This window comes from Hyperolius riggenbachi, chromosome 7 (assembly GCF_040937935.1).
Source record: "Hyperolius riggenbachi isolate aHypRig1 chromosome 7, aHypRig1.pri, whole genome shotgun sequence".
NCBI classification, from domain to species: domain Eukaryota; kingdom Metazoa; phylum Chordata; class Amphibia; order Anura; family Hyperoliidae; genus Hyperolius; species Hyperolius riggenbachi.
This window is the reverse complement of record NC_090652.1, coordinates 198,099,661-198,125,783: the sequence shown is the minus strand read 5'-3', so window position 1 is coordinate 198,125,783 and position 26,123 is coordinate 198,099,661. Positions and strand designations below refer to the sequence as shown.

The 26,123-nt window shown below is 45.7% G+C and overlaps 1 protein-coding gene across 10 annotated transcripts in view; it reads left to right on the top strand.

Moving 5' to 3' along the window:
• Positions 1 to 26,123, top strand: part of ADAM23 (ADAM metallopeptidase domain 23) — a 468,543-nt gene that overhangs the window by 10,334 nt on the left and 432,086 nt on the right. The gene's annotated exons all lie outside the window — the stretch shown is intronic.

The following is a 26,123-nucleotide window of genomic DNA, read 5'->3' as shown; positions in this document are numbered from 1 at the left end:
GAGATAATTTTTCAACTTCCGTTTAAAATAACTTTTCAGCACTCTGCAATTTAAAAAGTATTCTCTCTCTTGCTATCACATCTTGATAAGATGTGAATATATCCTCTAGGAGAAGACTAAAGGGGCCCATACACTGGTCGATTTCAGCCATCGATCGATTCTATGGAATCAATTGGTCAAAAATCTATTCTATCAAATCTATAAATTTTGCGGCCGATTTCGATCAATTTCAATTGGGCAGCACGGTGGCGTAGTGGTTAGCTCTCTCGCCTTGCAGCGCTGGGTCCCAGGTTCGAATCCCAGCCAGGGCACTATCTGCAAAGAGTTTGTATGTTCTCTCCGTGTCCGCGTGGGTTTCCTCCGGGCACTTCGGTTTCCTCCCACATTCCAAAAACATACAGATAAGTTAATTGGCTCCCCCCAAAAATTGGCCCTAGACTACAGTACTTACACTACATAATATAGACATATGGCAATGGTAGGGATTAGATTGTGAGCTCCTTTGGGGGACAGTTAGTGACAAGACAATATATATATATACACACTGCACAGCGCTGCGTAATATGTCGGCGCTATATAAATACTTAATAATAATAAGAATAATAATAATTTGATCTTTCTGGCAGGATGGAAAATTTAGGTCGATCTGCTGCTGGCAGCAGATCGATGGCCCAGAGAGTTGCATTGGATCTAATGGTGCAGTAATGCCTTTAGATCGATTTTCAATAGATTTCCAATAGATTTCATTCTGGCACTCTAATGATAGGGCGCCCACTGCAGATCACGGAGACAATCAGGACATATCACCCCAGGGGGACCACTATTTGTGTCACTTATTATAGGTATCATTAGGTCAGTGTATGACACGGCCACGATATATAGCTTATGTAGCAGGGAACAATAGGATGTTTGTTGTTTACCATTACACAATGGGCTTGATTCACAAAGCGGTGCTAACTGTTTAGCATGGGTGTGTTAAACAGTTAGCACGTGAAATGCCGTTCGTGGACTTTTGCGCGCAAAGTGCCGTGATTTGCGCGATTTTGGACTTTTGCGCGTGCAATTTGCCACGAATCGTAGCAAATTGCGCACGCAAAAGTCTGCGATCGCGCGAATCGTGGCACTTTGCGCACGCAACAGTCCGCGAACGGCAGTTCACGTGCTAACTGTTTAGCACACCCGTGCTAAACAGTTAGCACCGCTTTGTGAATCAGGCCCTATGTGTTTGCATATGCAAATTGGGGCATGTTTGAATTTGAGAGGGAAGGGTCTTGCAACTGATTGATTGCTTATAAAGCCAGATGGATTGTTTTCATATTGTTACCATTCTGTACCTTGTTTCTTTAAAAAAGGGGACCCCACGGGGCCCCGAAACTAATCGTTGGTGTATGGAGTGGATTTGTGTTACGATACTTGAATAAACCTGGAACTTGGTTCATTGAGTGTGTGGACCCTCTGGATTTTTTTTGCATTTATTATTGGTCCAGCACCTCCACGGTGGTGTGCAATTCTTTCGATCGATTTCAATTGATTTGATCTTTCTGGCAGGATGGAAAATTTAGGTCGATCTGCAGCTGGCTGCAGATTGATGGCCCAGAGAGTTGCATTGGATCTAATGGTGCAGTAATGCCTTTAGATCGATTTTCAATAGATTTCCAATAGATTTCATTCTGGCACTCTAATGATAGGGCGCCCACTGCAGATCACGGAGACAATCAGGACATATCACCCCAGGGGGACGACTATTTGTGTCACTTATTATAGGTATCATTAGGTCAGTGTTTGACACGGCCACGATATATAGCTTATGTAGCAGGATGTTTGTTGTTTACCATTACACATAGGCCTTGATTCACAAAGCGGTGCTAACTGTTTAGCACGGGTGTGCTAAACAGTTAGCACGTGAAGTGCCGTTCGCGGACTTTTGCGCGCGCAAAGTGCCGCGATTTGCGCGATCGCTGACTTTTGCGCGTGCAATTTGCAGTGAATCATGGCAAATTGCGCACGTAAAAGTCCACGATCGCGCGAATCGCGGCACTTTGCGCACGCTAAAGTCCGCGAACGGCACTTTACGTGCTAACTGTTTAGCACACCCGTGCTAAACAGTTAGCACCGCTTTGTGAATCAAGCCCTATGTGTTTACAAATGCAAATTGGGGCATGTTTGAATTTGAGAGGGAAGGGTCTTGCAACTGATTGATTGCTTATAAAGCCAGATGGATTGTTTTCATATTGTTACCATTCTGTATCTTGTTTCCTTGACAAAGGGGACCCCACGGGGCCCCGAAACGAATCGTTGGTGTATGGAGTGGATTTGTGTTACGATACTTGAATAAACCTGGAACTTGGTTCATTGAGTGTGCGGACCCTCTGGATTTTTTTGCATTTATTACTGGTCCGTCCATGGTGGTGTGCGATTCTTTATCGATTTGTGGATTTATATCTGATGGTTGACTCTGCTGCAAATCTATTAGTGTATGGCCTCCTGTTTTTAGCTGCTTGGCCATTTCTATGCCTGCCATCAGGATTGTGTGATATGCGTCTGCTAGGCCAGATGTAGTTTCTGCCTTGTTCCTTGCTCCCGCCATGCTTTGCCAACAGGATTTATAGAAAGTGCTTATGTCTATGGCCTGACGAAGGGCATTGTATGCCCGAAACGAGCGTGTTGTTGCCAATTAATACTTCACTGAATGCATTAAGCCTTTACTACTATTGATGGTCAAAATTCCTGCTTTGGATGATTATTTATGCAAACAAGGAGCCTACTGCAGAGACCTCCCCATATTTCTATGAACACACAAGTTCCTGTGCTGTGTGTCTTCCTGCCTTCCCCACTGTGCTGCCTCTTTCTCTGCTGAATTCACCTCGTGTCCCCCTGTACCTTTAATGACCTCCTGTGTCCTCCGCTTTCCCCAGTGTCCTTCAATATCCCCTGCATCCTCTTCTTTTCCCCCAGCTCCATTCCGCTGTGTCCTGCGTTTCAGCCCGTGGGTAAGATGTACGGCATCTTGTGGTTCCAGGCTCCAGTAATAACACAAGTTGCCATACTTTTCCCCCTTACTGCCGCTAGGGCTTATTTCTGGGGTAGGGCTTATATTTCGAGCATGCTCTAAATCCTTACTTGGGCTTACTTTCGGCGAATGTCTTAATTTCGGGGAAAGAGGGTACCACTGATTGCCACAAAATTTTTGCATTTATTTATTCTTCAGTTTAAAGTAAATATGAAGCAAAAATAAACTCATGATATAATGAATTGTATGTGTAGTACAGATAATAAATAGAACATTAGTAGCAATGAAAAGAGTCTTCTATTGTTTTCTAGTACAGGAACAGTTAAAGATTTGTTATCCATGCAAAAGAGCTTCTCTGAGCTAGTCGACCAACTTGGTCCAACTCAGTCCTGTTTCTGGAAAGGTTAAGGGCTCTTTCACATTAGGGCAGATTTTGTGCGTTAACGCAAACGGCAGCCGTTTGCGTTAACCAAGGTAAGATGAAAGTCCATAGACTTTCATTTTGCCTTTCACACCCGACGCTGCGTTTCGATGCGTTGCGGTTCCGACACACCCGGGCACAGTTTTTCATCCAACGCACCCGCGAGTCGGCGTTTTCCGTTGGGTTTAATCACCAGCTGCCGCAGCTGATTGCGTCGCACCGCAGATACTCGACGACACGCCGCAGGCAGACAACGCGTGCAGGAGAAAGGCTCCTGCATGCGTTGTCTAATGTGAAAGAGCCCTAAACAACCAAGAAACAGTGATAGACAGCTTAAGATAAGGTTTTACTGCAGGAAAGTTCAAGGGTCATTAGCTCTTCATTGTTTTACAGCTCAAAATGCAGAGTGTTGATTCAAAACTGCAGCTGTGAAAGTCTGATGCAATGTTATAAATAAAGCTATATAACAGAAAATAAAAATATGAGATTATTTTCTTTGCTACGAATGCTCTATTTATTATCCATACTACACATACAATTCATTTTCTCATGAGTTCATTTTTGTTTCAGAATTGCTTTAAGGCCTTATTCGCAGACTGGTTGTAATTACAGAAGCCCTATAAATGTTACCAGCATTTGTATGAGTGTTTGACATATTATAGTCACTTGTACTTGCTGATCAGAAGTTGGGTGGAAGCTGAGAAAGCTTTTAGAGAGGCTAATGCAAATCTATGCAGTTGTCTTTCTGGTAATCGAAATAACAGGATGTCTGGGTGTAGTATAATAGTAAGGCTGAGTGGTGGTGCTATTGATCTGTGTTGTTTTGCTATTCTTATTTGTGTTCTGAGATGTAAAGATGCAGTGCTGCTACTGGGTATGCCTCTTGTATGGTCAGTTATTTCATGCTATAGAATTAATCTGAGGGGACATCCAAGAAGTATTTCATCTTTCATGTACTAACATCACTTCCCTGGCTGAGTTGTTTGAAACAGTCATGCCTGGGAACTGGCCAGGTATGAGCCAGCAATGTCAGTTCTCTGCCCAGTCTGCTGACTTCTCTCTAGCCCAGGCTGATCTTTGGCTTTCTTCCCAGAAATAAAAGTGTAGAGCTGGCGGAGCATACTGGGTTGGTATGTATACCGTATCTTTGACCTCCACTGCCGCTGCTGTCTTATTCTGCCACGACTGTTGCACAGGTGACATAACATCAGGTCAAATATTAATTGGAGCACTGTAAAGCTGAATACTCACCTGACAACACAAGAAGATGGATCATAGCACTGAGTGTTCCCCGATCCATCTTCCTGCGTGAGGGTACATGCGACGGCACGTGACGGCACACGATGGGTGTGAACGGGAAGTCAAGCGAATGCGATACTTTGTGCGTTAGTGATCTTTTTTTTTTTGGTTCAAAGATTCTTTAATAAACAATTTTGAAAATTACAGAGGGAACAGTAGCCATACAAGAACAATGTTCGGTTTACAAACAGAATTTTATAAACACTAACATCAATCCTGTATGCTTTAATCAAATCTCACAAATCCCAACCTGGATATAATCATTATGTCCTATATATGCTTTCTGGCAAAGCCTACAAAACGTTGTTGGGTAAGGAAGGGAGGTTTGTGGAGCCTGTTGCTAACCTCTGGAGCTAATGTTTTGAGGTTGAAGCACAGAGTTCGGCTTTACTAAGAGAATGAGCTACTTACGGTAGATATGTCGTCTTGATATGAAGAAGAAAAAGCATCATTATAGGTAATCATAAGACTCACAAGCAGAACAGACAAAGTTAAAACAAATAACCATAACACAGTAACAATGAGTGTCTCTATAATCTTTAGTTCCTTTTAAACACTTGTCAACACACTGCGCCACAGTTCGCAAATGACAAATCACAAAGTCACAGTCACTGGGATCGCTGCAAATAATCCACACGCTGGGTAATAATTTCAAAAGTTGCTGCTGCGCTCTCCAAACCTGAAAGAGATAAATCTCCACATAGGGCAATAACGTTCAGTCTGAGTAGATCATCCCTCCACTTATTCCACGTGCCACATGTGAAGTGCTCTCCCAAACAACACCAAATCCGTGTCCCTCGTCCCATCTCACTAAATGTTTACCAGACTCTAGCCACCCCAGCTTTCAGGTGGATCACAGGCAGTATAATTATATGTCACTTCACTGGATTCTGCAAAGATGGAAGAATCTCCACATAGGGTAATACAGTTCAAAACTCAATATACTTCAAACATTAATTCCACCGCGTGTCCTTCAAATCACCCTGTGTTGGTGCCAATCCGCTGTGCTACAAATCACACTGCTCACCAGATGCAGCCCACCTCTATGACCAGGTGGAAGTTGCGCTGTGTGTTATAGCCAAACAAGTTTCACACTCCTGCATCCTTTAGACAGGCCTTTTCAAGGACTTGCTTTTTATTCCACTCTTAAAATTCACTCAATATAAAACATAAAAGAACACCAACATAGCGTAATACAGTTAAAGATGCTTCTCTGCGCAAAATCTCAGTTCCACTTACGCCTCCAAGTGTGTTCTGCACATGTCATACATAAGCCTCTGTCAGTGCCCATCCGTCTGGAATCCGTCTGGTGTCCGGGTGCGCCCGAATAGATACACGCTCTCCCGTTTCGCCTCCTCCCTCGGTCGCAGGATGTAGATCGGTGCGCTTCTGTACGATCTACACCCTGTACAGAAGCGCACCGATCTACACCCTGCGACCGAGGGAGGAGGCGAAACGGGAGAGCGTGTATCTATTCGGGCGCACCCGGACACCAGACGGATTCCAGACGGATGGGCACTGACAGAGGCTTATGTATGACATGTGCAGAACACACTTGGAGGCGTAAGTGGAACTGAGATTTTGTGCAGAGAAGCATCTTTAACTGTTTTACGCTATGTTGGTGTTCTTTTATGTTTTATATTGAGTGAATTTTAAAGTGAACCTCCGGACTAAAAATCGACTCAGCAGCACTGAAAAGGCCTGGTGTTTCTTTAACAGTTTCACAGCATCAGAACTTTGTTTCTCTTATACAAGCCTCATTTTTAGCTGCACAGAAGAAAACTGCCCGGGCTTTTTCCCCCTGATGCTGTGCAAAGCATGATGGGATTTCTGATTTTGTTGTTCTTGTTCTGCTGTTTTGGTGCATTTTTTTTTTTTTTTACATTTTGAATTTGACATTTGAAGCCTAGCGTGTGCAGCTGGAAGGGTTAATCAGGACACAGGACAGTTGGAACTGTGTCTCCTGCTCCTTGTCACCTCCTTTCAACCAAAAAGATGGCTGCCCCCATGACAAAGATGGCAGCCCCCATGAATCACAAACATTTGCCTGTTCTTTTAAAACAGGGTGGGTAAGAGATTATATTACCTATCTATTCTAATGAACATAACTAATGTAACTTGATGACAGTATGTTTGTTTAGGCTGAAGTTCCCCTTTAAGAGTGGAATAAAAAGCAAGTCCTTGAAAAGGCCTGTCTAAAGGATGCAGGAGTGTGAAACTTGTTTGGCTATAACACACAGCGCAACTTCCACCTGGTCATAGAGGTGGGCTGCATCTGGTGAGCAGTGTGATTTGTAGCACAGCGGATTGGCACCAACACAGGGTGATTTGAAGGACACACGGTGGAATTAATGTTTGAAGTATATTGAGTTTTGAACTGTATTACCCTATGTGGAGATTCTTCCCTCTTTGCAGAATCCAGTGAAGTGACATATAATTATACTGCCTGTGATCCACCTGAAAGCTGGGGTGGCTAGAGTCTGGTGAGCATTTAGTGAGAGGGGACGAGGGACACGGATTTGGTGTTGTTTGGGAGAGCACTTCACATGTGGCACGTGGAATAAGTGGAGGGATGATCTACTCAGACTGAACGTTATTGCCCTATGTGGAGATTTATCTCTTTCAGGTTTGCAGAGCGCAGCAGCAACTTTTGAATTTATAATCTTTAGTTGCCATGCAGATAATAAGCACTCCAAGAAAATTGTGTCCCAGTTCCCTCCAACTGCTAAGATTGTAAGTACGATACCCGCTCACATACATGTATGCACACACATGTTTGCAAACCTATATACATACACGTATGTATGCGTAGATAAAATTCTATACTGTTGTAGAGCCGTATGTCAATACTCCATAAGTGAGTGGAGAGTGTAGTACTTAACCGACTAGTCATTTAAAAGAAGGTCATGATATAATCTGATTCGCAGGGGCCTCTGAGAGGCCTCAGGCGTGTTTCTAATGAAAGGTTTTGTTGAGTTGCATGAGTTAATTGAAGAAGTGAGGGGATGTCTGCACATTTCCAATTATAGAGTATTAGGTATCTAGCTGCAGCCAATACGTGGAATATAGCCAATCTGTACGTCATTGCAATATTCTCAAGGCCTACATTTAATACGGCAAGTGCTGGGGACGGGGTGAAAGGGCAATTTAGGAAAGAGGCCATTTTGGTTTGTACCATTTGCCAGAATTGTTTTATTTTAGGGCATTCCCAGAAAATGTGGAGGAGAGTGCCGGCATGCCCGCACTGTCTCCAACATAAAGGAGATTGTGAAGAGTTAAAGGTTGCAAGTTTTCTAGGGGTAAGGTACCACTTTAAAAATATTTTTTGTAGAGTTTCCCAGTGGGCAGGACATTTGGAAAATGTAGAAGCGAAGTGGAAAGATCGGCAAATACTTACTAGACCAACTGAAGATTTTCGGTCTCAGGACCAATTTTTTACATAAGCTGATAGTAAAATGTCTGAGTTTTGCATAAAGGTGCTATACCACAGTGATATACCCCCTTTCAGTGGGATCTTACTGTTTAAAAAGGAAAGTATTTTCTTGGGCAGAGACGGAACCTTAAAGTTTATTGCTTTCACCCAGTGTTGGAGTCTTAAATATGTAAAAATTTGGTCTGTCCCCATGTTATATATATGTTGGATTTCCTTGAAATTCCATAGTTTGTTGCCGTCCCAGATATTATTTATATTGGTGCTTCCCAATACTTGCCAACCAGAAAAATCTATATCTCCTATAAATTTTCGCTATTGTCCTCATCTCTATTAAAATAGGAGAGGAGAGAGAGGGTGAAGGAGAGCATAGGTTTCTAAAAAATGTCAATGAGTTTAAAGAATCGTTACAAGTAATTAGCTTGGCATTTGGAATTTTTGCATCCAATAATGCGCCTATAATAGCGTCCTTAAGAGGAATCGGGAAAAGAGATTTCTCAATATCTACCCAAGTTTTATGTTGGCTGTTATTCCACCATTGGCTGGATATATCCAAGATACAAGCGTGATAATAATATTCCAGGTTGGGGCATCCCATCCCTCCCTTCGATTTGTGAATATATAAGGTCTTCATTTTAATTCTAGGTTTTTTTTCCTGACCAGAGGTATTTAAAAATTATGCTGTTCAAATTAGTGAAGAAGGATCTTTTCAGGGGGATAGTAATGGAGCGAAACAAATACAACATTTTTTGTAATACCAACATTTTAAAGGCGTTGAGCCTGCTGGCCCATGATACTTCCACCTTAGCCATTGTTTCTAATTCTGCTTTAACAGAGGAGAGCAGAGAGGCATAATTCGCTTCAAAAAGTCCCCCCACTGATCTAGTTAATTGAATGCCTAAGTATGTAATAGACTTTGAGGTCCATGGAAAGTTATATTTTTTAGAGATTGAATGCTTAGCTTCAAGGGGTAGGTAGACGTCTAACATGAGACATTTAGAGTGATTCACTTTATAGTATGAGACGTTTGAAAAGGCTTGTAAAGCATGTACTGTATGGCGAAGAGAAGCTTCGTGGTTGGTTAAGGTTAATATAACGTTGTCGGCAAATAATCCGATTTTATGTTCTCTACCGCCAATATTAAACCCCTGAATGTTCTGATCATTACGGATAGACTCAACAAGGGTCTCCATGATCAGTGTGAAGATTAATGGGGACAATGGACATCCCTGCCGAGTCCTGTTCGTAATATGGAAGGGGTCCGAGTAGTATCCAGAATAGAGATGTCGCGAACCTCCGATTTTCGGTTCGCGAACCGGGTTCACGAACTTCCGCGGAAGGTTCGGTTCGCGTAAAAGTTCGCGAACCGCAATAGACTTCAATGGGGATGTGAACTTTGAAGAATAGAAAAAATTATGCTGGCCACAAAAGTGATGGAAAAGATGTTTCAAGGGGTCTAACACCTGGAGGGGGGCATGGCGGAGTGGGATACATGCCAAAAGTCCCGGGGAAAAATCTGGATGTGACGCAAAGCAGCGTTTTAAGGGCAGAAATCACATTGAATGCTAAATTGCACGCCTAACGTGCTTTAAAACATCTTGCATGTGTATACATCAATCAGGAAGTGTAATTAGAGTACTGCTTCACACTGACACACCAAACTCACTGTGTAACGCACCGCAAACAGCTGTTTGTGTAGTGACGGCCATGCTGGACTACTGCGCAACATGTCGAGATTGCTCTTCCTCACTCAGTGATGTCAGGTAATGTGTGACTTCCTTCTCAACTTTCCATGGCATTGTTAAAAAGCTTACGTTTTGTTTTTAAATTACATTTTCTACTTGCTGTGTACTTGTTCAGTACCGCTACAATGAGAATCCTGTGGAGGCGGGCAAGTCTGCCATTGTTTGTGACCCCGGGTAATGGCCGGGGAATGAGGGGTTTGAATCCGGTGTGGAGCCTGAGCAACGGCTACCACTACACATCCAAGGAGGGCAGCAGGCAGGCATGCACGCCCGCCCGCCCCGAGGTAGTGACCAAAAATAATACAGGAGGAGGACTTTCGGGGCCCTGCTGTGTATTTGAAATGAATGTACTTTAAATCCTTTAACAAGAACCAGTTATGGTGGGCAAAGATGACACCACATTCCTTTCACGAGAATCATATGGAGGCGGGCAAGTCTGCCATTTGTGACCCCGGGTAATGGCCGGGGAATGAGTGATGGAATCCGGTGTGGAGCCTGAGAAACGGCTACCACTGCACATCCAGGCAAGGAGGGCAGCAGGCAGGCATGCACGCCCGCCCCGAGGTAGTGACCAAAAATAACAATACAGGAGGCGAACTTTCGAGGCCCTGCTGTGTGTTTGAAATGAATCAACTTTAAATCCTTTAACGGGAATCCGTTATGGGGGGCAAGTCTGCCATTGTCACCGCGGGGAATGAAGGTTGGATTCCGGCCCGAAGTGGGAGCCTGCTGAGACCCATACTGTAGCTGCCCTGACCGTGCTTTGCAGACCAGGCATCTGTGGTCAGATGGACCCATGAGCCAGCGGAAGACAAACCAAGTCGAAAGCATTTGCCAAGAATGTTTTACGGAGGGCAAGTTTTTTTTGCCCTTTTTTTAAATTTTTTGAAAATGATGGATGGTTGTATTTTTAAATTGTTTGAAAGTTTAGATGGTTGTATTTTTAAATTGTTTGAAAGTTTAGATCGTTGTATTTTTAAATGGTTTAAAAGTGTATCCATTCTTCCTCCCCCCAGCCACGAACAATACCATGGGAACGTGGAGCAGCAGAAGCCCCCTGTGACGGCTGCCGCGGTTGTTCACCGCAGCTTGTCTTTTGAGGGGTGCTGGTTTTCCTCAGGTGTTCTTGCCATAGCTGTTTGTGCCTTCTCTCCAGGTGCCTTCGTAAAGCACTTGTCCCTCCGTGACAGTTGGCCTTTCCACGGCTCAATTTTTGCTGGCAGAGACAACAGATGGCTTTGCTCCGATCTGAGACACACACGTTAAATAATTTCCGAACCGCTGAGCCCCCCTGGGCTGATGGCACTACGGTGGCATCAGCAGCTGACGTTGAAGGGCATGTTGGCTCTCTGGCCATAGCGGGCGATACATGGCGCCGGACACTGCCCCCAGCTGTTTCTGAGGACGAGCTCCCTCTTGTATTGCGTTCCGGAGTTGGAGCCTGATCAACGGCAACCACCACACATCCAGGCAAGGAGGGAGGCAGGCAGGCATGCACGCCCGCCCCGAGGTAGTGACCAAAAATAACAATACAGGACTCAGGAGGACCTTTTGCGGCCCTAATTGTAATGAATCAACTTTAAATCCTTTAACGGGAATCCGTTATGGAGGGCAAGTCTGCCATTGTCACCGCGGGGAATGAAGGTTGGATTCCGGCCCGAAGTGGGAGCCTGCTGAGACCCATGTTGTAGCTGCCCTGACCGTGCTTTGCAGACCAGGCATCTGTGGTCAGATGGACCCATGAGCCAGCGGAAGACCAACCAAGTCGAAAGCATTTGCCAAGAATGTTTTACGGAGGGCAAGTTTTTTTTGCCCTTTTTTTTTAATTTTTTGAAAATGATAGATGGTTGTATTTTTAAATTGTTTGAAAGTTTAGATGGTTGTATTTTTTAATGGTTTGAAAGTTTAGATGGTTGTATTTTTAAATGGTTTAAAAGTTTAGATGGTTGTATTTTTAAATGGTTTAAAAGTGTATCCATTCAAGTGCAAGTTATACACTGACTGCCAGGTATAATGTGCAGTCACAGATGCAGTGAAAGGTATGCAGTGACTGCAAACAGCTGTTTGTGTAGTGACGGGCGTGCTGGACTGGTGCGCACCATGACGAGAGTGCAGGTGATGGTGGCTTTTCAGCCCATATGCCTGCCCGGCTGATGTAGCTGAATGACAGAACAGTGACTGTCCAGCTGATCAAATTTGGTCTGACCACAATGAAGCAACGACCTTATTATCTTTTGTGTGCCACCCCCACCCGAGACACTCAAATAGCCGGCGGTCATTGCTTCATTGTGATGCGCAAGCCCCTTCACCGCAGCAAGGTAATGATCACGAAGGGGGATGGGCACATGTACAAGCCTTTTGGTTTTTTGTTGCAGCCGCAACACTGTCGTGACTTAGGCGACTTCTCTTCTCAGTAACTATGCCTCCAGCTGCACTGAAGTTCCTTTCTGACAGGACGCTTGCGGCAGGGCAAGAGAGAAGTTGTATGGCAAATTGGGACAGCTCTGGCCACAGGTCAAGCCTGCGCAACCAGTAGTCCAAGGGTTCATCGTCGCTTTTCGCAGAGTCTACATCCACACTCAAGGCCAGGTAGTCGGCTACCTGCCGCTCCAGGCGTTGGTGGAGGGTGGATCTGGAAGGATTATGGCGAGGAGTTGGACTAAAGAACGTCCGCATGTCCGACATCACCCTGAGATCGCTGGAGCGTCCTGTCCTTGCCTGCGTGGACTTGGGAGGAGGAGGGTTACTGCCAGTGGTACCTTGATTGCGTTTTGCAGCCACATCACCCTTAAATGCATTGTAAAGCATCATCGACAGCTTGTTCTGCAAGTGCTGCGTCCTTTCCGCCTTCTGTTGAGTTGATAACAGGTCCGCCACTTTGTGCCTGTACCGAGGGTCTAGTAGCGTGGCCACCCAGTACAGGTCATTCGTCTTGAGTTTTTTGATACGGGGGTCCCTCAACAGGCTGGACAACATGAAAGAGGACATCTGCACAAAGCTGGATGCAGACGTACTCTCCATCTCCTCTTGCTCTTCCTCAGTGACGGGACGCAAATCCTCTTCCTCCCCCCAGCCACGAACAATACCACGGTAACGTGGAGCAGCAGAAGCCCCCTGTGATGGCTGCCGCGGTTGTTCTCCTTCCGCCGCCTCTTCCTCCTCCACAGAAACACCTTCCTCATCATCACCATCATCCGAGTCTGACTCCTCTCCTTCCCCACACGACTCCTCTTCTTCCTCCTCCTCCCCCCTCTGTGCTGCCGCCGGTGTTGTGGAAACATCGGGTTCGGGTGTAAATGTCTCCCACGACTCCTGCTGCCGTAACTCTTCTTGTTCACGCTCCTCCACAGCTGTATCCACCACTCTACGCACGGCACGCTCCAGGAAGGAGGCGTAGGGGATCAAGTCGCTGATGGTGCCCTCATCGCGACTCACCAGTTTGGTCACCTCATCAAATGGCTCCATGACTCTGCATGCATTTCGCATCAGTGTCCAGTTTTTGGGCCAGAACATCCCCATCCTCCCAGATTGTGTCCTTGTACTGTAATGATACAGGTACTGGGTGACGGCTTTTTCCTGGTCTAGCAGGCGAGAGAACATCAGCAGGGAAGAATTCCAGCGAGTCGGGCTATCGCAAATCAGGCGTCTCACCGGCAAGTTGATTCTACGCTGAATCTCCGCAAAGCGTGCCATGGCCTTGTAAGAGCGCCTGAAATGCCCACACAACTTCCTGGCCTGCTTCAGGACGTCCTCTAAGCCTGGGTACTTGGACACAAATCTTTGCACGACCAGATTAAGCACATGTGCCATGCAGGGTATGTGTGTCAGCTTTCCCAAATTCAACGCAGCAATGAGATTGCTGCCGTTGTCACACACCACGTTGCCGATCTCAAGCTTGTGCGGGGTCAGCCATTGCTCCACCTGTTTGTTAAGAGCAGCCAGGAGAGCTGCTCCAGTGTGACTCTCAGCTTTCAGGCAAGACATGTCTAACACTGCGTGACACCGTCGCACCTGGCATGCAGCATAGGCCCTGAGGTGCTGGGGCTGTGTAGCTGGAGAGGAGATGGCGGCACCAGCCAAGGAGGAGGAGGAGGAGGATGACGACAGCGAAGCGGTGATAGCAGGTGGAGAGGAGGTGGCTGGAGACCTGCCTGCCAGGCGTGGAGGTGTGACAAGTCGGTCCTCTGCGCAGCCACGTACTCCCTGCTTGCTGCCATCGGTCACCAGGTTGACCCAATGGGCTGTGTATGTAATGTAGTGGCCCTGCCGTGCTTGGCAGACCAGGCATCCATGGTCAAGTGGACCCTTGACCCAACGCTGTGTGCCAGAGATGACACCACTTGCCTCTCAACTGCACGGTACAGTTTGGGTATGGCCTTTTGTGAAAAATAATTGCGGCCTGGTATCTTCCACTGCGGTGTACCAATGGCCACAAACTTACGGAAAGCATCTGACTCCACCAGCTTGTATGGTAATAGCTGGCGAGCTAATAGTTCCGCCACGCCAGCTGTCAGACTCCGGGCAAGAGGGTGACTGGCAGACATTTGCTTCTTCCGCTCAAATACTTCCTTCACGGACAGCTGGGTACTGCTGTGGGCAGAGGAGAAGGAACCGCTGAAGGAAAGAGGCGGTGTGGAGGAGGGTGGCTGTGAAGGTGCAAGGGAGAAAGTGGATGAAGACGATGCACCTGAAGGAGGAAGAGGAGAAGGAGGGTGGCTTGTCTTTTGAGGGGTGCTGCTTTTCCTCAGGTGTTCTTGCCATAGCTGTTTGTGCCTTCTCTCCAGGTGCCTTCGTAAGGCACTTGCCCCTACGTGAGAGTTGGCCTTTCCACGGCTCAATTTTTGCTGGCAGAGACAACAGATGGCTTTGCTCCGATCTGAGACACACGCGTTAAAAAATTTCCAAACCGCTGAGCCCCCCTGGGCTGATGGCGCTACGGTGTCATCAGCAGCTGACGTTGAAGGGCATGTTGGCTGTCTGGCCATAGCTGGCGATACATGGCGCCAGACACTGCCCCCAGCTGTTTCTGAGGACGAGCTCCCTCTGCTTCTATCATGGACTCGTCTCCTCCTAGTCCTCTCTGACTCCTCCTCTGAACTGTCCCCCTGGTCATATCCTCTAGCGGGAATATATGTGGTATCCGTATAATCGTCATCATAATCCTCCTGGCCAGCTGCGCTTTCCTCAGAAACCTCCTCAACTACACCAACTTCAGGTGGTACATCATCCACATTCACACACGTTACGTCCATACTATCGCCACCTAACTCAGCCGTAGGAGGTAGTGTACCTGCGCCTTCTTCTTGTTGTTGCAGTAGTGGCTGTGAATCTGTGATTTCACCACCGCCACCACCACCAAATAACTCCTTGGAAGTGTCAAATGCAGCGGATGTGGTGCTTGTTGTAGCGCTGGTGGCTGCGGGAGATGAGGTGTTCTGTGTTAAAAACTCAATCACCTCCTCATGATTTTGGGAAGTGATGGCACGTGCCTTCTTCTGAGCACTGTATATTGGGGCAGGTCCGCACGAAATCACAGCAACACCACCTTGCACAGACCTGCCGGTGCCTGGTGGCCTTCCTCTGGGTCTGCCTCTACCTCTTCCTCTACCTGGTTTGTCCATTCTGTCCATCTCGGGGGGATGCTAGGTATATGCAGTGAGCTGGGTTCACTCAACACAACAGGTAGTTTTGTGCAGTGATGAGGTGGGTTAAGTAAACACAACAGGTAGTAGGTATATGCAGTGAGCTGGGTTCACTCAACACTACAGGTAGTTATGTGCAGTGATGAGCTGGGTTCACTCAACACAACAGGTAGTTATGTGCAGTGATGAGGTGGGTTAAGTAAACACAACAGGTAGTAGGTATATGCAGTGAGCTGGGTTCACTCAACACTACAGGTAGTTATGTGCAGTGATGAGGTGGGTTAAGTAAACACAACAGGTAGTTATGTGCAGTGATGAGGTGGGTTAAGTAAACAACAGGTAGTAGGTATATGCAGTCAGCTGGGTTCACTCAACACTACAGGTAGTTATGTGCAGTGATGAGCTGGGTTCACTCAACACAACAGGTAGTAGGTATATGCAGTGAGCTGGGTTCACTCAACACTACAGGTAGTTATATGCAGTGATGAGGTGGGTTAAGTAAACACAACAGGTAGTAGGTATATGCAGTGAGCTTGGTTCACTCAACACAACAGGTAGTAGGCATATGCAGTGAGCTGGGTTCACTCAACACTACAGGTAGTTATGTGCAGTGATGAGGTGGGTTAAGTAAACACAACAGGTAGTAGGTATATGCAGTGAGCTGGGTTCACTCAACACTACAGGTAGTTATGTGCAGTGATGAGCTGGGTTCACTCAACACAACAGGTAGTAGGTATATGCAGTGAGCTGGGTTCACTCAACACTACAGGTAGTTATGTGCAGTGATAAGGTGGGTTAAGTAAACACAACAGGTAGTAGGTATATGCAGTGAGCTGGGTTCACTCAACACTACAGGTAGGTGGGTTAAGTAAACACAACAGGTAGTAGTAGGATGCAGTGAGCTGGGTTCACTCAACACAAAGCTAGGTATATGCAGTGATGAGGTGGGTTAAGTAAACACAACAGGTACTGGGTATAAGCATTACTGGGTAGTACAATGTGCAGCTCCCTGTCACACACACAGGTAGTCAGTCACTGAATGTGCTGGGCTGCTGGCAGTGGCACACACACACTATCAATTAGCAAGGCTGTGCATGCAACAAAAGTGTCAGTTTGACACACAGTAAAAAAAATAGTACAGGATGAGCTCTGACAAGAACTAGGGTGCTATAAAAGCAATAACAATCAGCCAGGAGCAAAGTAAGCAGCCAAGAACCTAACTAATCTGTCCCTAGAACAAAAAGTCTGCAGCAGCTGTCCCTTTCCTCTCACTAGCAGGCACATGAGTGAGTGTAATGGCCGCCGGACCCTGCCTTATATAAGGGGGGTGGGGCTCCAGGGCTTACTGTAGCCTGAATGGCTACAATGTGCCTGCTGATCTGTGATGCAGAGGGTCAAAGTTGACCCTCATAGTGCATTATGGGACGAATTGAACTTCCGTAAAAGTTCGCCTGCCGCAGGCGAACGCGAACCCCCAATGTTCGCCGGGAACCATTCGCCGGCGAACCGTTCGCTACACCTCTAATCCAGAAGCGTTTACTTTCGCAGACGGGCAGGTATATAGCGCCATTATGCCTCTCAAAATATACCAAATTTTTGTAGAGTCAAATCTAAAAATAACCAGTGGACCCGGTCGAATGCCTTCTCTGCATCCAAAGTGAGAAAGAGAGAAGGCGTTCGACCGTTCTCCAAATGCTGTAGCAAGGAAACCATCCTCCTAGTACTATTTGAAGTCGATCTGTGTTTAGTGAAACCCACCTGATCGTTCTTAACTAGTAAGGGGAGAATATTTAACAATCTGTGTGCTATTACTTTGGCATATAGTATCGTGTCTGCATTTAGCAGAGAGATGGGTCTGAAACTGGCGGGATTGCTTAAATCTTTCCCAACTTTTGGAAGCACCACCACATTTGCTGATAAGTATTCTGAGGGAATTTGGCCAGAAGATCTAAATGAATTAAATAATTTGGCTAACCTAGGGGACAAAATTGAGGAAAAAGCTTGGTAATATTCATTTACATATCCATCCAGGCCTGGGGCTTTGTTTCTTTTTAAGGATTTGATAAGTAAGGTTATCTCTGGGGCAGTGATAGGAGAGTTTAGGAATACCAGCTGGGATTAGAGAAAGCCTGAAGTTTCAAGTAAGATAAGAATTGTTCAATTTGGGTGGTAGTGGGTTGGGGGGTGGAAGGGTCTTTATTTAGATTGTATAGTCGGTGGTAATATGATGCGAATATATCTGCAATTTGTTTGGGATTCGTAGCTCTGCTCTTTGTAAGAGGGTCTATAATAAAAGGTGTCCAGGTGTTAGCTTGTCTGCGCTTGAATTTTTGGGCTAAAAGAGCCCCTGATTTCTTGCTTTGAGAATAATATTTTGTTTTAGTGCGCAGCATATTTAACTCATATTGATGCAATAAAAGCAGGCGGAGCTCATGGCGTGCCTGGAATAGCTCGGACATTAGTTTATGATCTAGATTAGCCTTGTGTTGTTGTTAAAGGAGGATAACCTTTGATAAGGCTGCTGAGATCTGCGCTTGTCTGCGCCTCTTTTGGGTGGAACCGATTTTTATAAGGATCCCCCTTACAAAGGCCTTATGTGCACTCCAGATAGTCACCCCGCCAGTTTCACCCCCCTCATTCCATTTAAACAAAATTCCTAATGGAGTCGGCTGTGAATGTTTTGCTGTTCTCGCAATTAAAGACAGAGATATTCATTCTCCAAGGTGGCCGAGAAGTGCTAACTGCGCTTTGAGATATAGTCAAAGAGATCGGAGCATGGTCCGACCATGTTCTTACTCCTATCTTAGCGTCCGAGGCTAATTGTAATACTTTACTGTCCATTAGGAAAAAAAATCAATCCTTGTATACACATGGTGAACTCCAGAAAAGTCTCTTTCTGACCCATGTAGTGCTCTCCAAGGATCATACAATCCTTCTCTATGTAGTAGCTTGCCCAATGGAGAGGTGTATTTAGTAGAGCTATTGGAAGAGTCCAAAGAGGGTACCAAGCAGGAGTTGAAGTCTCCTCCATAGATAGTATCTCCTTGTTTAACAGAGTCCACAAGACGGAAGAGCTTCCTTAAGAAGGGGATTTGGCCACTATTTGGGGCGTACACACAAACAAGAGTGTACGGATAATCATTAATCTTGCAGATGATAATAATAAACCCTCCTTGAGGATCTTTCACTGTGTCTGCAATGGATAGTGAAAGACTTTTATAAAACGCTATTAGGACTCCTCTTTTTTTTCTGAAAGTTAGATAGGGAACTGTGTGGAAAGACCGGGTGATGTATAAGGTGAGAGTGGGCGTCAATTAGGTGTGTTTTCTGGACAAAAAGAACTGAAGCCTTTGAGGAGATAGTTCTCCACTAAAGCATATTGCGCTTGAAAGTAGTATTGAGGCTGTTTGCGTTGATTGAAAGTAGCTTAAGTGACATGAGATAGCTTGTAGTCCGCTGAACAGAAGCAGTGGGACCGGAGCTGGGATAGGCTTAAGGTGCCCATACGCTCGTCAGATTGGCAGCAGATAGATAAGAAATGCATCTGATGATCTATCTGATGCGTTTTTAGAACATTTTTTTTACCAGGATAGAATTCCAATAGATTTCAGTTTGAAATCTATTGAAATTTGATCTGATTGCATTTTTTTACCATCAGATTTCCATTAAGGCCAATGCAAACTGATAAGCAATCTCATCAGATCGACCTAAATTTTCTACCCTGCCAGTTCGATGGAAATCCATCGAAATCGATCGAAATCGGCCATCGATCGGTCGATTGGCCAACCGATTTGCAATCGATCGATCGGGATCAATCGGTCGGCCAGAGTGTATGGGCCCCTTTAGAAATGAGACTGAGCAGTAGTGCTTGGTTATGAAGTGGGGTAGATCATAGAGACTTATAACAAACTGGACACATCACCATGTGTGATGCTGCAAGGGCTGAAGACCCACAGTAAAGGGGCCCATACACTCAGCCGATTTTCTGGCCGACCGATCGATCCCGATCGATCGATCGATTGATCGTTTGCAAATCGGTTGGCCAATCGACCGATCGATGGCCGATTTCGATCGATTTCGATGGATTTCCATCGAACTGGCAGGGTGGAAAATTTAGGTCGATCTGATGAGATTGCTTATCAGTTTGCATTGGCCTTAAAGGGGAGGTTCAGGGACTGTTAAAAAAAATTAAAATCAGCATCTACTTACCTGGGGCTTCCTCCAGCCCGTGGCAGGCAGGAGGTGCCCTCGGCGCCGCTCCGCAGGCTGCCGGTGGTCTCCGGTGGCCGACCCGACCTGGCCAGGCCGGCGGCCAGGTCGGGCTCCTTCCGCGTTCCAAAATGAGCCTCACGGCTCTGAGCCTGCGCAGTAAAGCCCGGAGAACGTCCGATGACGTCAGCGCGCCGCCGTGAGGCGCATTTTGGAACGTGGAAGGAGCCCAACCTGGCCGCCGGCCTGGCCAGGTCGGGTCGGCCACCGGAGACCACCGGCAGCCTACGGAGCGGCGCCGCGGGCACCTCCTGCCTGCCACGGGCTGGAGGAAGCCCCAGGTAAGTGGATGCGGATTTTTTTTTTTTAACAGTCCCTGAACCTTCCCTTTAATGGAAATCTGATGGCAAAAAAATGCCATCAGATCGAATTTCAATAGATTTCAAACTGAAATCTATTGGAATTCTATCCTGGTAAAAAATGTTCTAAAAACGCATCAGATAGATCATCAGATGCATTTCTTATCTATCTGCTGCCAATCTGACGACTGTATGGGCACCTTAAATCTGTAAGGCATCAGGTGGGGGAGTCAGAGCCAGCTCTTAATCTCAAAAATTAAGAGTTTGGGTTAAGGTAATGTTCAGCCTTGGCAGGAGGTGGACACGGATGAGATATTGTGTCTACCTGTTATTAACTCGTTGCCACTCCTGTGGAAGCTTGGTAGCAGGTGATTTTTTCACGAGTTGGAGGAGGAGGATCTTGCGGTGAAGGAAGTTTCAAGCTTTTAAGGGCTGCCACCCCTTCTGCTGTATTGGATATTGAAAATTTGCGTCCTTCATAGGAAATTAATATTTTAGTAGGATATCCCTATCTGTAGGGAATTTGGTGATAGGCGTCAGAGCCTTGCGGTTTTGTAGAGTCACTTGGGAGAGATCTATGAATAACTGTAGCTGGTGATAGGGAGATGGAAGAGAGCCGTTGGTTTTATTATAGCGCAGCAGGGCCTCTTTTGTCTGGAAAAAAAACAAATCTAGCTATAACATCCCTAGGAGTGGAATGCGGGAGAAATTTAGCTTTAGGGAGTCTATGAGCACCATAAGCATCAATGAGCATAGATTTGAGCCAAGAGATCTCTTTTGTTTGATCGTCCATGCTTTCTATCATCTTGCTGTGCTCTGTAGTGAGAGCTGACACCTGATCTTCTGTATGTGACAGCCTCTCTCCCAAGGAGGAGAGAGAGCTATGGAAGGAGGAGGCAAGGGTGTTAATCTCTGCAGAGATATCTTGTTTAAAGGATATCACGATTTCTTTAATAAAGTTTTGTGAAACAGACTGGGGAGAGGTGGGGAAACCTTTTATATTTAGTCGGGGTTGTTATGAGGGGTTTAGCTCCTTATTAAATATAGGGCCTACCTCCACCGTGTTTTCTTCCTGTTCCTGCGTTCTTTGCTTGGACTTCACCGGGCTTCTCGATGAGCGAGATGCAGACTCAAGGGAAGAGTCACCCGGCCCGTTGGCCGAGGTATCTGCTCCAGATACTGTAGGGGAGCCGCTCTCGGAAGGCAGTGTTGCAGACGCTGGCACTCATTTTTTAGAGCCGGCGCAATCTTGGGTTAATCCGTCAATTTCTGCGGTTTGCCGGTGGATCTCCCACGTTTTCTGGAGGTGTCTGTCTCCATATTGTCTTCCTCCATCTCTGTGGATGCGTGCAGAGTGGTAAAAGTCGCTTTATTGCCGCTATCAGGGACACTAAGGACGGAGCTCTCCTCTTATGCTACCATCCGCTCCGCCGGCAGCCATGCCCCCCGTGCGTTGGGGATCTTAAAGATCCAATCTGCCTTTATCGTTATAGCCACACGTGTCGTTCGAGTAATCACGTGCATGTACCCACATTGCAAGATTGCAAAAACAAATGCTCGTCGCTCAAATCGTGGGTCGTCAGAAAAATCATCGTAGAAATTGCATGGTGGGTACGGGCCTTATATAAAGTGACGCTTTAAGAAAGGGAACATTATTGGGAGCAAAAAAGAAGTATAAAATAATAATGGAAGCAGTGTAAGACAGAAGGGCCCATTAACTTTTTCTCCTGAGTTTTCTCCTAGGAGATAATTTTTCATCCTCTATTTAAAATACATTTTCAGCACTTGTAATTGAAAAAGTACCAAAAACTAGAGGAATAATTACTAACAAAAATATTTGGAGAATTTTCTAGCTTGTTGATGGTGTAAAATGCATTTTATGACAAGTTGTGAAAATATCACATAGGAGAAAACTCAGGAGAAAAAATGAATTGCATATGGACCAGGGTCTTAATGAAGCAATGCAAGAAATAGAGCACTAATGAGGGTTGTGTAGGGCTCTGTACGAATGCAGGCACTGTAAGAAAGGGAGCAATGATGGAGGACATTGTAAGAAAGAGGCTACTAATAATAAGGAAACAGTAATAATTATGAAAAACTAATATGCTGCACAGTAATAATTAGAAAAACCTAACTTTCCATGATACATATGAAAACTATTTCATGTGCTTAGTGAACTTTCCTGGTAGTATAATACAATGTAATTGCTATGTAGACTCCTTTGTTCTTTTTTTAAGGGTTCAAACTGCAATGAGGGAAAAATAAACCCTAAAGTATACTATGCGAGTGTTGGTAGCATTCTGCAAAATCTGAGGTACCCTTGGGCACCAAAAAGTGGGTGTGGTCATGGTGGTTCATGGGCAGAGCCAAATGTATATGAAGCTACCAGCAGTGGGATTCAAAGACAGTAGACCCGCACAGTAAAACTTTGGATGACACCCCCTCTCCTTCAATAAAAATATAGAGGGCCTAACCCTAGTTACCATACAAACAGCTATATGAGATGTAACAATACAGATATTTTCCACAACATCCATTTCTTTGATTGTAATTAAAGGAAACCTGAGATGTAATAAAATAAAAGTTTTATACATACCTGGGGCTTCCTCCAGCCCCATTCGCACCAATCGCTCCCACTCCACTTGCTCGGTAGAAGCCCCATTAGCTTGGCCAGTCGGGGCGTACTGCCCATGCATGGCCTGGCCCAAGCGCGCACCCTGCCGCACTCCTGTGGCCAAGAGTGCTTTGCGCGCAGGTGCAGAACGCTCCTAGCTGCAGGAGCGAGATGGGTGCACACACGGGCGAACTGCATGTGGGTGAACTGCATCGGCACCTACTGGCCCCAACTTGCCAAGCTAACGGGGCTTCTACCAAGCAAGCAAGGAGGTGGAGGAAGCTGGCGTGGGAGCGATCGGCTGGAGGAAGCCCCAGGTATGTGTAAAACTTTTCTTTTGTCTCTGGTGCACTTTAAGCAGGCAGATTCTGCAAAAAAATTAAGCAATGAAACCCCAAAACACAAATTTAAATATTATGTGCACCAAACATCACAATTAGCAGTGTGTGCCCCCAAAACATAATTAGAAAGAGTGTTCGCTACAATCAACTCCAAATCAAATGTTTTTGTGGCTACACATGTTATGGGTGAGAAGATCCTGATGGCCACACTTGTTTTATGAGCCCTGTAAGATGAACCCCTTGGCCAGCGATGGAGAACCTATGGTACGCGTGCCAGACCTGGCACGCATAGCCTCATCTGCAGGCACGCCATCGCTGCTGCGCTATGTCCCGGGAAATTTAACTGGCTGCGGCGTCTAATAGATGCCGCTCCAGTTCATAGCCCGCAGCCCCGCTCCAGCCTGCAGAGTCTTTCGGCAGGCAGAGCAGGGCTACGGGAAGATGGCGTCCGAAGCCCTGTACTGGAGACTATTTGTGTCTCCAGTACAGGGCTTCGGGAGCCATCTTCTCGTAGCCCTGCTATTGCATTCAGCACGGAAGTCTGCAGGAGGATTGTCCGGGGAGCTGCACGTCAGAGGCCGGCCAGGTGAGGAGACTTCTGTCAGGTGAGTAAATTCTTTTTTTTTTTTTTGCAGGTGAAAAGCTGCCCACATTGGCCTCTATTCATAAAGCATTCCCGCATGCGGTAATGCTCAAAACAGCTGACTTTACCGACCATTTAGAAAAGTGTCCATTCATAAAAGCTGTTTTCGCATGAAAAGCTACAATTCCTGAGCAGTGCGGGAAATTACCGCCTTGTGCGGTGATTATTATCACAACACATGTCACTAATGTCAATTTATAAAGATTAGAGCAGGCGGAATGGGAACGGAGAATACCGGCTGTTTAGATAATGCGGTAAGCATGCGGATGACAGCCAAGCTAATGGAGACAGACCTCCCAGACAGCAGCAGAGAAACAGAGCAAACAAGGCATCCAGGAATACCAAGGCTGTGTTTTTTAAGTTTGTTTTAAGATAAATTTCACATCAGAAATCCTGCATGTGTAACATTTTCTTCTAAGCTGCGGCAATTAAATAGATTGTTTAGAAAGACTAATAGACAGATTCAGCGCAGATTCAGGGCAAGGAGAGGCAGTTTAAAAAAAAAATGCACATCTAAAGGGGTGCTGGGGCTGCCTCCTTTATAGTAACTCTGTCTCTGCACAGAGAAAATGTATCAACTCAGCCATCACCCCTATGTTAGTGCGGGAATTCCCCGACCTTTCATCGCAAGTGTAAAAAATGTTATGAATTAGCACACAAAACTCTAAAATACAGATGCTGTGTTTTCCCTCCAAGATTTATTTTTCCCGCAAATGTTTTATGAATAGAGCCCATTGCGTTTATTTTCTGGTGAAAAGCTGCACTCATTCAGTTTATTTTCTGGTGAAATGCTGCCCTCATTGCGTTTATTTTCTGCTGAAAAGCTGCACTCGTGTTTATTTTCTGGTGAAAAGCTGCCCTCACTGCGTTTATTTTTCTGGTGAAATGCTGCACTCATTGCGTTTATTTTCTGCTGAAAAACTGCACTCATTGCGTTTATTTTCTGCTGAAATGCTGCACTCATTGCGTTTATTTTTTGCTGAAATGCTGCACTCATTCGGTTTATTTTCTGGTGAAATGCTGCCCTCATTGCGTTTATTTTCTGCTGAAAAGCTGCACTCGTGTTTATTTTCTGGTGAAAAGCTGCCCTCACTGCGTTTATTTTTCTGGTGAAATGCTGCACTCATTGCGTTTATTTTCTGCTGAAAAACTGCACTCATTGCGTTTATTTTCTGCTGAAATGCTGCACTCATTGCGTTTATTTTTTGCTGAAATGCTGCACTCATTGCATTTATTTTCTGGTGAAATGCTGCACTCATTGCGTTTATTTTCTGGTGAAATGCTGCACTCATTGCGTTTATTTTCTGGTGAAATGCTGCACTCATTGCGTTTATTTTGTGGTGAAAAGCTGCACTCATTGCGTTTATTTTCTGGTGAAAAGCTGCCCTCACTGCGTTTATTTTCTGGTGAAATGCTGCACTCATTGCGTTTATTTTCTGCTGAAATGCTGCAATCATTGCGTTTATTTTCTGCTGAAAAGCTGCTCTCATTGCATTTATTTTCTGCTGAAATGCAGCACTCATTGCATTTTTTCTGGTGAAAAGCTGCCCTCATTGTGTTTATTTTCTGCTGAAAAGCCGCACTCATTGCGTTTATTTTTTGCTGAAATGCTGCACTCATTACGTTTATTTTCTGGTGAAATGCTGCACTCGTTGCATTTATTTTCTGGTGAAATGCTGCACTCATTGTGTTTATTTTCTGATGAAATGCTGCACTCATTGGATTTATTTTCTGGTGAAATGCTGCCCACATTGCATTTATTTTCTGGTGTCTGGGGTAACTGTTGCTGCATTTATTATTTAATGGTCATAGTTGGCTATATTTGCTGCTTTGGGGTTACGGTATACTAATAAATAGCATCACACAGTTTCTGCACACCCATGATGCGAAACCTCGTTTCACCACATCACAGTGGAAACACTGCTTTCTTATGCCTCGCTGTTACATCATCACGTTAGCTCCACCCATACAATGTCATGGCCACGCTCATTTTTCGGCGCCCCCAACCCCCCCCCCCCCCCCCGCCCCGTGTTGAACCCAGAAAAATGTGGTCACTGTAGTTTTGAGGGCCTGGTATTTGTCATCTCTTATGGGGGGGGGGGGGGATCATTTTGTTCAAATTGGCGTGTTGGCACTTTACGAGAGACAAGAGACTTTTGAGTTGAAGTTTCGGCACTTGGTCTCGAAAAGGTTTGCCACCACTGCCCTAGGCTGTGAGCGTCACCAAGAAGAGGCAAAGAAGCAAAGTAAGGGTTGTGAACATTAGGGGCCCCTTCAAAGTTTTGCTCCATGATGTGTAGTTAGGCCCCTGCTTCAAACAGCACATGCAGCTGCCATTCCCTCCATGTAAGATTGGCAGCCTTCTCTTACATGCAGACCTTCTTGCTCACAAAGCAGGCAGTGGCGTAGC